General features: G+C 32.9%; 1 long non-coding RNA gene across 1 annotated transcript; it reads left to right on the top strand.

The window, feature by feature from the left end:
- Positions 1-2,584: 2,584 nt before the first annotated feature.
- Positions 2,585-3,350, top strand: LOC140013910 (uncharacterized). Its single transcript, XR_011820759.1, has 2 exons — positions 2,585-2,777; positions 2,842-3,350. It is a non-coding gene; the product is annotated as an uncharacterized lncRNA (long non-coding RNA).
- The last annotated feature ends 6,482 nt before the right edge of the window (positions 3,351-9,832 follow it).

The following is a 9,832-nucleotide window of genomic DNA, read 5'->3' as shown; positions in this document are numbered from 1 at the left end:
AGTGGGAAGATTTACGTGGTAGCAGAGTCTCGATTTCAGAGCTTCCTATGGAGAAGGCAAAAAAGAGTGTACCTAATAGACCCGTTAATGATTCTGAGAGCACAAATCCTAAGACAAAGCGCTGGTGCTTCAGAACCGTCAATAATTTTCAAGCAAGAAAACCAAATTTTCACAAATCCTAATGGACCCGTCAATAATTCCCTTCAACTCAATTCAATCAAAAGAAATATATGTTCAAATACCAAAGAAAACCAAATACAAATCACAATTTTATCAATCACCATCTCCCAAAATATCAATTTTCAAGCAAGAAAATAACCAGACTCACATGTGACTTTAATTGAAGTGCTGGTGCTTGAACTTCAATGTGGTGGCAGGCTGGCAGCACGAAAATTGGAGAAGAACGGGTGCTGGAACTTCAAGTTTTGAAGCTTGAAACGGCCCAAATCCGGCGGCAACGGAGGATTTCGTAGCTTGATATTCTTACCGAAGCAATGGGTGTTGGAGGCTGGAGATTGATGCTTTAAAGCTTGAAGCCTTGAAGCTCTCGGCTGTAACTTGTGGGTTCTTGGTAGAAGACGCAGATTTTCGTCTTGTTAGTACTTGGTTTTTTGGTAAGAGATGCTGCCGTGGTGGTTTGATGGTTTAATTTAGGCTTCATTTGGATAGGGTGAAATGGACAGAAAAGAAAGTATTCAGAGAGAAAGGACAGCCATTTCTTTCCTTTGGGAGTTTAACAACTGCAGAAGAGAAGTGAAATGAACGGATAAAAGTCTCCCTCCAATTGTTGAAAATTTTTCCGCCCAAAAGTGGGAAGAAAAGGACGGAAAGATGATGGGGCGCCAAAGACATTTTTAATATGACAAGTTTGTCCTTTAAAAGCTGATACAAAAATTTATTATTCCCAATATATCCTAAATTGATTTCTAAAAGCACTACAAAGCTTTCTTGGTGGTTTTCATGTACTTTCAATACTTCCAGCAGGTTGAGAAATCAGAAAACTTGGCTTTCTTTCTTTCATTCTTCACCCATAATTCACCAAACAAAAGGTATTTCTTTAACTCAATCTCTCTTTCTTTCTTTGCTCAGTCTTCACTAGAGCATTGTGAAAAAAGTATTTTTTTTTGTGTAGATTCTTATTGTTTATACTCTAAATTTTTTGTTCGTTTTCTGTCATAAAATTCTTGTTAATGAACTCTTGATTTTATATTATTGATTTGTGATTATATCTTGCATGGTTATGGTACATGACAGCTTTAGTGGTGATAAATGGATATGAAATTTGAATGCATACAATATGTTTGTTTATTTGCCTATGTAAGATTCAAATTGTAAAATAATCCATCTAGAGTTCATAAACAATATGTTAGCCTCTTTTTATTATAATAATGCATCTTTCTTTGAAATGATTAACAAGATGATGATACTAGAAGTATTATTTTGAATAGTGGCTGATCGTCGAAACCAAAATGAGGTCTAACAAGATGGTGGTCATATGACAATAGAATAAATCATATTTGGTTACGTTAGTTGATATCAGTAAATCTCCTAGGCTATAGCAGTTCTATTTATATTCATAGAGGTGTTCCTGGCTGAGACCAAAATGAAGACATAAAAAATCAAATGCTTGATCAACTTAATTTAAAGCATGAAGAATTTTTCAGTAAAGTTTGGGTAGACAAAATGATATTTATATCTCAGTATCTTCCTTTAAAAACATCTTTATTTATTAGGATGTTGCATTATTTTTATTATTTACTGTAAATTATGTCAGCACTTTAAAAACATTAATATTAGAAAAATACTTCTTTTTATATTGATATTTAGAATTTTAACATTGTATTTGATAATGACTCCATAACCTTTGTAAATAAATAAAATTTGCTTTTTAATTATCTATTCATTCGTAAATTTAGTGTTCTAATACAAACATTTTTAGATGGATAAGGAACAAAATGAAGTCGATGGAGAATATGACATTCAACAAAGGAAGCGACAATTGGTTGCTACTGAAATTGTTTGTCATGTAGTAAACGTGATAATTGCTCGAAAACTAAGCCATGCAAATTATGTGGATCGACCCATTGGATATTGGTCTGCACAATGTCATTTAGTATGAGAGGAATTATTGATGCAACTTAGTACAAATGGATATTTGAGTAAGGTTATCCGTATGGGACCAGAAACTTTTAGGCGCTTATGTGACTTATTGCAAACACATGGTGGTCTACAACCTACTCAAAGAGCCATGGTGCAAGAGCAAGTTGTTAAATTTCTCCATATATTAACAATTCCCTCTAAAAATATCACAATGTCATACTTTTATCGGCGTTCTGGAGAAACCGTTAGTCGTCATTTTCATAGAGTTTTACGAGCAGTTATAGCATTGGAGGATCAATTTCTTCAGCAGCCTACGGGAGAACAAGTTCCTCCGGAAATACTTAATAGTGCAAGATTTTATCCATATTTTAAGGTGATATAAACTTTTCGACAACTTATTTTAAAAATTGTAAATTCATATAGAAATTATATTTTAACATAGTGTATAACTGTCAGGATTGTGTGGGTGCAATTGACCCATGTTCGCGTTAAGGTGCCTAATATTGATGCGGCAAAATATCGTGGTAGAAAAGAGCATCCAACACAAAATGTGCTTGCTGCATGTTCTTTGAATATGAGATTCACATATGTTCTACCTGGTTGGGAGGGAACTGCATCAGATTCAAGGATCATAAAAAATGCGCTCACTAGAGAAGATAAATTAATCATTCCTAATGGTAATACTTAGTTAATTATTCTTAGTGCATTTAATTAAGTAGTAACTATTTGATATTTGTATAGGTAAATATTATCTTGTTGATGCTGGATTCATGTTGAGAAGGGGACTTCTTACACCTTGTAGAAATGTAAGGTATCACTTGAAGGAATACTCAAGTCAACAACCGCAAAACTTTCGAGAACTATTCAATTTGCGACATTCATCATTGCGTAATGCAATTGAGAGAGCATTTGGTGTCTTGAAAAAATGGTTTCCAATCATTGGAGATACTCAACCAACTTATAGTGTTGAAATACAATCACAAATTGTGCTTGCTTGTTGTATATTACATAATTTTCTCATGGAGTTTGACCCTGACTTGGAGTACATTAATGAAGTGGATGAAGAATTGGCAAGTCAATCTCCATCGGAGGAGGAAAGTGGAGATATAAGTGCTGAAAAAGATCATTCTCAAGGAGAGAGTTTAAGGAATGAAATAGCAATGCAAATGTGGAATGATTACATACTATGACAACTTGACTTGATGCTGATTTCTTTTGTTTAAGTTGAAATGTGATCCTTATTTTGTTAACTTGTACTCTTATATTAATAGTATGAGTTTATAAATACAAGTTGCCACATGAATCTTCTTTTGTCTAATACATTCTGTATGTTTTTGGATCTATAAAACCATGTATTCATAATAGAATGGGTTAAAAACAAAAAAGCCCCCTGTGATAAGCCTAATACACAGAAAAGCCCCCCATGGTTTCAAAATATACAACACGGCCCCTCATGCTTTGAACTAAATTGTAAAGGTGACGGAATCCGTTAAACTTAACGGAAATGACTTATTGAAACCTAAAAAAAATTTTTTATACCTAATTTTTATCAAATATACCTATTCTACCCCTTAACTCTCAATTCTCTCTACTTAGAAAATAAAACAAATGATTTTTTTGAGCTGTCTTTTGTTTAATTATATAAGGGTATTTTGGTCATTTTGACAATTTCCGTTAAGTTTAACGGATTCCGTCACCTTTATAATTTAGTTCAAAGCATGAGGGGTCGTGTTGTATATTTTGAAACCATGGGGGGCTTTTCTGTGTATTAGGCTTATCACAGGGGGTTTTTTTGTTTTTAACCCTAATAGAATTAATATAAAATTTTTATTTTGATGTAAATTCTGTTCTTGTTATGTGTTTTTCTACAAATATAGTTTGTGTAATAGGAAAAGCATGAAGAAAGATCCAAGCATCATGAAGGAAAACATGAAATGGACTCTAGCAATGGATGAAGCCTTCATTCAGGCCCTTTTGGATCAGCATTATAAAGGATTTCGCGTGGATGGAACTTTTACACCAACTGCATACAATAATATTATCAATGAGTTTAAGGAGAAACTTGGAATGGAATTTACCAAAAGTCATTTGAAGAATCGACTGAAGACACTCAAGGAACACTTCAAAGAGTCCTATGATTTCTTTAGAAATGGAAAATTAAGTGGTTTTTCTTGGAACCCATTCACAAAAACTTGGTGTGCTGAACCTGAAGTTTGGGAACAACTTCTACAGGTATATGTTAGCTAGACTGTTTTATTGTCTTTATTGTTTTTATTTATTTTATCATTGAAATGATGCTTGTTTTTCATTTATCTTTTCATGTTCTTAGGAAAAACCTGAAGCTATAAGGTGGAAGACTAAAGTTATCAACCATTATGACAGTTTAGAAGAACTTTTTGCTAAAGATAGAGCAACGGGACAAGGTGCTGAAACAGCGAAAGAGAAACGCATGCGTTGGATAAATGAACCAAATGGAGTGCAGTTTGAAAGTATCATTGAGATTGACAACATGCTATCTCAAAATGAGATCAGTCTAGAGACCTTCAATAATTCAAGGAGTTGGATGCACAACGATCAAAGGCATGTAACAACAAACAATCTCAAGGTACAACAGCAACACAAGGTAAGAAAAGAAAAGACACATGTGATGAAGAATTTGAAAGTTTGAAGGGTGCACTTCACAATGTTGCTGATGCACTAAGAGAAGGTAATACTATTCTTGGAAAATCTAGGCCACGGGTATATTCAGAGAAAGAGATTTATGATGAACTTGTTAATATTGGAGTTGAGACAGACATGATTGATGATTATTATGTGTTCCTTTGTCAAAACACCGAGAAAGTAAGAAGCTTCTTTGGATGCCCATCGGAAAGACGTAGGAATATTTTGAACAAATTGATGAATGGATTTTAGCCACTTTGTCTGCATGAGTGTGTTATCAGATGTTCGAAATACTTTTGAAGATATAAGCTAGTTTTGGAAATTGGGATGATTCCAATTACCCACTGGACATTTCATGTTTTGAAAATATGTAGATCATTGGGTGTATTTTTGTTTAGAAATTGATAGAATTATTTTGTATCAGGAGTAAATGCTCATGTAAATTTGGGAATCTGAATGCTACAGGAAACCTAGTTGCATTCCATGTAAACCTGGTTTATGTATATTTTGAGTTCACTTGGTTGCATGGCATTTTATTGACTTGGGTTGCATTCCACGTATGTCGTGTTTATGTATTTTATGGTACCAGCTCAACTCCAGAGTAAACACACTTAGTAATATTGTCTTTCAACCAATAAACACACTTATTGGTTCTTGCTAACAACCAAAGTCTCTTTCTTTTTTGAGTAAAATATTTTATCTATGTTTATATGTTCCTGGTAGAGGTAGCGGTGTGGATGAATGAATTGGACTGTCCTAAATTGTTAGTTTTTTTGTGCTTGGGCAGCCAGGTTGGTACTTGCACTAGGTGCTCAGGCAAAGCTTGAATTTGTGCCTGGTGCTGCAGAGTATGCATTGCCATTTTCTACTCTTGAAGATGCTTGCGTTAGTATATGTACTATTGGGCATTAGTTATTCAGTAATTACTTCAAACAGTAATGCAGCATGTAAATTACAATAATTGGTATTGTCGTGGTCTTTTTGAAATTCAGATGGTTGATGAAAAACTTAAAGCATTAGAGCACCAGAACTTTGGTAAGGACTCTCAAATACGTGTGGCTATTGTGGGATGTGGTTACTCTGGAGTTGAGCTGGTATTGGAATGATTTTTCTTTTAAAAAAAAACAAAAAAAAGATTAAATGATGAAAACTTTCAATATTAAATGCCAAACGTCATGCTTGTCAAGATCAAAATCAAAATCCGGTCAATATTTCCGGTCTATAGCATACAATAATTTCCGGTCAATAGCATACAATAATTTCCGGTCAATATCAAAATCATATGTCAAGAATACCTAAAAGATATTACAAGGACTTGAGGCGATTTACATGCATGCAAGAGAATTGAAGTCCAGCAACAAATTTGTTGTATTATTCACCTTGTGGGAATGCATATGCAATTGTTTTAGAAATTTGTCTTGTCCAAATATTCTATTTATGGGAACAAGAAAGCTAATTTTTGAACTTTGATTTACAAATAGAAAGGGCAAATATGTAAAGTTGTATTCTCATGAAATCCTTTCTTTCCATATCTCTCCAACTCTCAAATAAGAGAAAGATATTTCTTTTCTTTTCTTTAATTAAACTCCCAAACGAAATATGCATCTTTTCCCTTCTCTTCCTTTCTTTCCTAAGCTATCTTTTCTTTTCTTTTCTCTTCCTTCATAAACTCCCAAACTAAGCCTTAGGGATTTGAGCAGGAGGAGAGAAACGACAAAGGAGAAAGGGCTGCTTGAGGAGAACATGATGAAGACTGAAGCTTTTTTGACGGAGTTTTTTGACTTTGAGGCAAAAATTGTTAAAACATTGCAACTAAAGGCTGTAATTCTTTGATAAATTACAAGCCTATCCCAAATGTTTTCATTTAGTTGCAAAATAGAGTATCATATTTCACAAATTAGGAAAAATTTGTAAGATCGAGGTAGGATCGTGGGATCGTACGATCCTACACTATCCTACCTCGATTTTACATAGATTAATGAAATTTGCGATTCTAATGCGATCCGAATCGATTTTGATTTTCCGAATTGTAGGATCGTAGGATCGATCCTACGATCCAGATCGCGATTTTGACAACCATGAACATTTGTCAGTTAGCTAAGTAGATTTCACTTCAACCACACCCCCCTAGTAAATACAAACCTTCTAAATAGATAATCAAATGCAAAATTACTGATATTCTATTCACAAAACAAAAGTTCAGACTTTTCTTCCACTATCAAAAGTTTACATTCTTCTAGCTGTCTTCTACAACAGAATGATGAAAGTGAATTCGGATTCGGCGAAGAATATTCATTCAGAATTCAATTTTCACAAGTCTTTACGCAAAAGGTTAATAGCCTCAACAAAAGCATCTAACATAGAACTAGGAATCAAATTCTATTGCACATAGCAATTGATTTTGAGGAGAGAATCACACAATTTACAACTCACGGTGGTTACCAGGTTATGGGTTGGCTCTGGAGAGCTGCACCCTCTACCTCCGACGGTGGAGAAAGGAGCGGCGACCGGCGGGCAAGATTGAGCAAGTAATTGGGAGAAGCAGAGTTCGCGGCTGCAGTTTTTCGGGAACACTGAGAAACTGAAGGCTCGATCGGTGCTCCGGCAGTGGAGGAAGGCGCGGTCCACAGAGTAGGGTTGGCAATTTCCGACCCAACCTGAAAACACGACATGAATCTAACACGAAATTAATAGATTGGGTTGAAGTTTCATGGGTTCGGGTTGGATCTCATGAACCTGAAAAAAATGGGTCGAATTCGGATCAATCCGTGGTAACCCGATAATCCGTTTATGAATTAAAAATAATTTAATAAATATAAAAATTATTTTATCTAGCTAAACTAAGTTATTCTTTTTTTTCAAAAGCATTAATGACTTAATTCTAAATGAATTTATTTAACTTGTATGAACTTAAAATCATTATATTTGGACAAATAATGTATTATATTATTTTAATTTATTTTCTATTTGATTTGTGATAAAACACTTTTACGGTGTCTTAATTTATTTTAGATTTGGTTTGAGATTATTTATCTAAAACTTTATTACTTGATTATGTAATTAGTTTTGTACGAAATTGATTTTATTAGAAATTACAGTGATAAATTAAAATTAAGTTTCAGGTCATTTTGGGTTAACCGCCAACCCGTTAACTCGAAATTTTCGGATTTGAATCAGGTATCCTGATCCGTTTCAGGTTGGCAGGTCAGATTTTGGTCAACAAGTTTTCTGTTATACTCGAGTCTCAACCCGACTCGTCAATCCGATTTGGACCGATTGCCACCCCTAATCGAGAGTAGCAGAGTGTGGGTGGGGGCTTGCAGCTGATGAGAGGAGAGAGAGGAAAAAGGGGACCGAGAGAATTTTGGCTCATCTGAATGTTTGTTTAATTACTCGGGTAAATAATGCGTTGCCCCCTGAATGTAGGGCGGTCACACTTTATCCCTTCAATCTTAAATATATATACTTTACCCTCCATGAAAACTTGTCAAAGTTATAAATGCCAAAAAAAAAAGAAAAAAGTGAATGCAATGGGAGTGTTTGAATACCAAATTTTTTAAATAATATTTCGCTTACATCATAAACATATTTTCCAACCTACTTTTTTTATATTTTCAATCACTTTTTTATGTCGCATACATCACATCATAAAAAGTGTTACAGTATTTATTCTAAATAGGACAAAAAACCCCAGCGACCACTAAACTATTGGTCAGATAATGTTTTGGCCATCAAACTATTTTTCATTAATAATTAGCCACTAAACAACTTAATCAGTAAACCTGTGAGCATTTGATCGATAATTGCTCCTAATCTGTGAAATTAGCAGTTAATCTGTGAAATACAGTCGCGTAGTTGTTGGAGAAAATTACTCTCGTACTTTGCCACATATACTATTAATTTCACATATTAAGAGCAATTATCGACCAAATGGTCATGAATTTACTGATTAAGTTGTTTAGTAACCAATTATTGATAAAAAATAGTTTAATGACCAAAACATAATTCGACCAATAGTTTAATGGCCACTAAGATTTTTTGCCCTTCCAAATAATACTCTATCCAAACAAACCCGGATTATTTATCGTATCAATTATACAAAAATATCAAACTAAAGAAAGTTCAAAAAAATTAATATTTAGTTTACATCCTTGAAATTTTTCCTGTTGGATTAATATTTACCACTATATATGCGTTTTTTAATTTATTAAAGTTTAATTCAAACAAAATGGATAAATAACACAATACTAAAAGTTAAAATAATTAACAAAATTCATATAAAAAATGGTAATACCAAACTCATTTTTTAAGTAATTTTTTATCATTTCATTTTATTTAAACTTTTAGACTAATATCATTGTCTTCTTTTATTTATCAAATTGTTCAATATAAAATTCTTAATCAAATTTTTTAAATATTAGTTGATGTGCCTCATTTTTAAACTTAGGGAAGGGAAATGGAGACTAAATCAAATTTTATTTTTTAGATAAAAAATTAGTAATAGTAAACTATAAATGCATCAATAGAAAATGACAATAGTATTCGGCTAAAATTTCACATAAACTAAAATAATGAAGAACTACTTTTTTAAAACAAAAAACAAGTTTAGAATTACCTCTTTTTTGAAAAGAATTTTGGTATCTATGTTTATTTTAGTGTCGTACTAATTTTTTTTGTTTGACTTAAATTATAATAAATTAAACAAAGCATATATATAAAAGTGGATACTAACTAATAGGAAAACGTTTTAGGATAAAAACTAAATTTTAAACTTTATTTAGCTTTTTTAAGATTGATATTGTTGTATAGTTAATACGACAAGGAAGATATGTTTTTTTAGCAATGAAAGGAAATAGTACTAGGTTGTAAGTAATTTCATCGATAAATAGACAATAATATCATTGCACTCACTTTTTTCTATTTTTGACCTTGACTAGTCTTCATGGGGGTAAAGTATATATGTTTAAGGTTGAGGAGGATAAAGTGTGACTACTCCCTAAATTCAGGAGGGCTAAGTGTTATTAATCCTAATTATTACTACATATTTTGGGTTATAACTACCAATATTAAT

This window comes from Coffea arabica, chromosome 8c, assembly GCF_036785885.1.
Source record: "Coffea arabica cultivar ET-39 chromosome 8c, Coffea Arabica ET-39 HiFi, whole genome shotgun sequence".
NCBI lineage: Eukaryota > Viridiplantae > Streptophyta > Magnoliopsida > Gentianales > Rubiaceae > Coffea > Coffea arabica.
The sequence above is the reverse complement of the archived record's forward strand: the minus strand, read 5'-3'. Positions and strand labels throughout refer to the sequence as shown.